Below are 4,476 nucleotides of genomic sequence, written 5' to 3'. Positions count from 1 at the left end.
TCTTCTTACACGTTCCAAATATACACCACAAGTTACTGTAAGTACATTTATCCTTTTGCTACTGTTTAAAAGTTTGCTGTTTACAAGTTTATTGTTGTAATACATCCTGACAAGATGTTGTACATATATTAAAATCAAATAAAAATAACTGAAAGTATTTTAATGCGCCCTCTCAAGAATTTAGGCCCTGACACATTAAAAAAGATTATAGAGTTAATATTAAAATTATAGTTTTTATACAATTATAGGACTATAGGTACCGATTATTGACTTTAAAAATATTTAATAATTATTTTAATTACAAATATTTTAGTAAAAAAGGTCAGAACAAAGAGTTATTGTCTGAAAATATGCTAAGCTTGGATATCATATCATGACAGAATGGTAAAACAAAATAACATTTGAATTTATTACATACATATTTTTATGTTATATTTTTAGCCTTGAAAATGTTGAAGGTTCTTCAAATGGCGCAATGGATTTTACTCCAGGTCCCTCTTTAACTGTAAACAAAATAAAACAACAATCCACTATAAGGTAACTATTTATTTATTTTTTATTTAAGTTATTTAAAAAGTAACTATTTATTTAATTTATTTAAAAAATTATATTTTTCATTTTCTAGCGATTCCAGTGAAAATGAATAAGAAGAAGGAGATAGTATGCCTTCTAATAAAAGGTAATATCATAAATTTATAAATGTCAAAAAAATGTATAGGTTTAGGTATATAAAACCAAAATTTAATCTAAACAATAATAACATTTTAGTTACTTCGAAACTGAGCAAGAAGAACTAGGCGGGCTTCTTGGAAGCCCGCCTAGTTCAGGGAAGGATCTTTGATATTTCTCATTTCTTTAAACAAATTTTTAACTCCGAAAGGCATGAGCCATTTGACTGTACCATAGCTGATATGGAAATATTTAAAGAAATAAGGCATGGTTTACACAGCGAATTTATTTTAAAATGCAAAATGTGTCTTTGTGTAAGACATATTTGTAATGAAAACACAGCAAAATCTCTTAATTCAGCTGTTGTGTTAGGATCCATTTCCACAGGAATAGGCTACAGTCAAATAAATGAGTTAGCTGCTGCTTTAAATAAGCCTCTGATGTCGCCAAAAACGTTTAATTCCTACCATGAATCTGTGGCTGATATTATCAGAGAATCTCTGGAGAAGTGTATAGAAGAAGCTGTAGCTGAAGAAACTCCATGCATTACAGTGGTGACGGATGGCGCTTGGGGAAAGCGTTCCTATAATATTAATTATAATTCCATGTCTGGTGTTGTAAGTATTATACGTATTATGCAGAATAAATACAGAAAACTTTTTTTTTTCTGAATTTATCCAGTTTTGCATCTATCTATAACTAAGTCAAATAGTAATTATATAATAATATTTATATATACCCAATATACTCGCACTCGCAAAAGTGTTAAATGTTATTTTGTTGGGTGCATATTATAGAATTTTTTAATTAATAAAACTTTTTGTAATTAAAATATTTATGGAAGCTAATATTTGACTGTTTTATGTCCCGTTTTAGGCGTGCATAATAGGTTACAGAACTGGCCGGATACTATTTCTCGGTATACGAAACAAGTATTGCTCCTTGTGTATTTGGTATGAAACTAAAGACAAAGATGTTCCCATACACAACTCTTATAAAAATTGGAGTGGAACTTCGACGTCAATGGAAACAGATATAATAGCTGAAGGATTTAGGAGGAGCACTGAACTACATAATTTAAAATACACAAGAATGGTTGGTGATGGTGACTCTTCCGTATACCGCAAATTATTACAAGTAAAGCCTTATGGACACGAATTGGTCCAAAAAGTGGAATGCAAAAATCACTTATTGCGAAATTTTGCCAAGAAAATTCGAGAAATATGTAGTATGAATTATTGAATGAGTTTAAGTTTTGAATGAGCCTTACTTTTAATTTTAGATAAAAATCGAAGCAATTCCAAAAACCTACCAGTTCCTTTAGTTTTACGAAAGGAGATATTAGGTAAATTTATGCGATTAAGAGCAGCAATTACAAAAGCTACCACCTACCGCATAAACCAAAACAATACCGATGTAAAAATTAGGCTATTGAGAGGAGACTTTGCAAACGCTCCAAGCCATGTATTTGGTGAACATGCTAAATGTAAGGAAATTAATTATTTTAAATGCGAAAGCGAAAGCCTCAATGAATAAATACATGATAGAAATCTATGTATTTAATTAGAATTAGAAATCTATAATTAATGACGAACCTTTACACAGATTAGTCTCTAAGAGTATTTATTAATGCAAAACGAAATAAAGGGTATCTAGAAAAATGACTAGTAGATTTTTGATGTTAAAATCTAAAAGTGTATCAAGAAAGTCACTGGCGGCTTCTATAAATATAACTAGAAGGATTTCGTACTTTATAAATGAAAGGTGTATGAATAAATAAACTAGAACATAACTGTTTAAAAGTTATGAGTAGTTCATCATACTTTGAATATAAAAATGTATCAAGAAACGAAGTGGCAGGGTGTGAATAACTAGACGTTTGTAAAAAACTTACTAGTGGGTTATACATTGAACATAATTAGAAAGTGTATAAAGGAAGAAACTAGTGGTTTCTAGTAAAATCACTAGAGCGTTCATACTTGATCAAAAACCAAATAAACGTCGTGTGAGAGACCGAACTGGTTGGTTTAGTTGTAGACTTAAGTCGAGATGCCTGGAGGGTTTATTAGGCCTCTGACCCGGAAACCCGAAAAGTCAACGTAGGGAGCGGTTTTGTGTAGTAACCACTATAAGAATGTTATTAAACATGGAAACAAAATAGGTAGCATATTTTCGACCTAGAGGGCAAGATAAGGGTTTTTGTTTCCTCCGTCCTCCGGAGGAAATGTTATCTCGTGATCTAGCATTTCGTGCACACAATTGCGCACGCTGATTAGTCAGATTTTGATGCATAATTTTAGAATGCAGATATTTCTAAAAATGAGGTACATTTATGCATTAATACGTATTGTAAATTGATAATGAACAGGATTTTTTTTTAAATATCTTTATTCAAAATAAATATTAAAAAAACAGCCATCACCATTTATTTTATGAGTGTATTGTGCACGATCAATTACACCATGATTATAAGCTGGATTATTTTCCTGCATCCACTGCCCCCAACAAGGTTCTATTAGTCTTGAAAGCAAGTCCTTATACATTCGTATATAATCTCCTAATCTGAACAATAGTTGTCGCGATATGAATTTAATAATAAAATGGGAAGGTCTCATTAATATGATAACTGCATATTTGGACAATAATTGACCATCAAACCATTGAACATTTCTAGTTTTATGCTTCTAAATGGACAAATGTTACGGTTCAAAAATCTTATAAAATGTTTTAAGTTATAGGTAATACAGTATAGTATTTAATAAACTAAAAATATTTTACAAAATTTAAAATGCCATTGATAGAAATGATAAACCTCGAGAAAGGCTCCTCTCCAACATTATGCAAGCTTTATAAGACCGGGTATGCTAGCAAATTCAGTCTTAAAGATATCTTCCATAAATTGAATAAACTCTCAACAATAAGATTCGACGTTACAAAATCCTTCAATTACTGCTCTGAATGCGACTCAGTTAACAAATACAAACTGCAAAAATACTAAAATGATGAATGCAGTAATTCTGTACATATCGTTGATATTTAGTATTAAAGTATATACAGTGCTTTTCAGGGGACTTCAAACCCCTCCCCCATTTATTTTTTGAACGGGCCAAAAAAAATTTTTGAAACTTGGCATAAGTAAATTGGTCTATAGATACTATTTTTCACTGTAAACTAGGTAGTTGTAAATTCCAAGATGGCGGCTGGGCGACATCTTGAGAAAAAATTTTAAATAGAAAGGGGGGTCGTGTGGTACCTCATTTTAAAGGTCTCAATGAGTACTTTATAACCCTGAAATATTAGACCCATATCTTAACTCGTTTCAAAATGGCGGCCTAATAAAAAAGTATTTTTTTTTATTTTAACGTTTTACATTTTTATGATTTTTGAATAGGTAAAAATCAGTGTACGAAAATAAATGCGTCACTATTTTAATTTGACATAAAAACGACAGTTCTAAATGTCAAAATAACACATAAGCGCCATCTTGAATAAATGCATTAAATAGAAATCTTGTGTTACCTCATTTAAAAGGTTTTATTGAGTACTTTTAATATTTATTACATGGACTCGGTGGACTCCGTTTTGACCTGTCTAAAAGTAACAGCCAAAAAAATACACTGTTGCGATTTTATTAACGTTTTTAATAATAATATACAAATAATTTATAATTTTTGAATTTTGGATTTAAAGATTAACTTTTTGGTTTCTAAAGACTTACTGAACCGCCCTCGTATGTCACATTTCACTCTGTAACTCTGTCGCCCAGCCGCCATCTTGGAATTTACAACTACCTAGTTTACAGTGAAA

At 30.7% G+C, this 4,476-nt stretch overlaps 1 long non-coding RNA gene across 1 annotated transcript; it reads left to right on the top strand.

The window, feature by feature from the left end:
* LOC126741432 (uncharacterized) lies at positions 1-829 on the top strand. The gene is made up of 3 exons (XR_007662183.1): positions 1-384; positions 442-537; positions 626-829. It is a non-coding gene; the product is annotated as an uncharacterized LOC126741432 (long non-coding RNA).
* Positions 830-4,476: the final 3,647 nt, after the last annotated feature.

This window comes from Anthonomus grandis, chromosome 10 (genome assembly GCF_022605725.1).
Source record: "Anthonomus grandis grandis chromosome 10, icAntGran1.3, whole genome shotgun sequence".
Classification (NCBI taxonomy): domain Eukaryota; kingdom Metazoa; phylum Arthropoda; class Insecta; order Coleoptera; family Curculionidae; genus Anthonomus; species Anthonomus grandis.
Note: the sequence above shows the minus strand (reverse complement) of the source record. Positions and strands in the feature narration are given on the sequence as shown.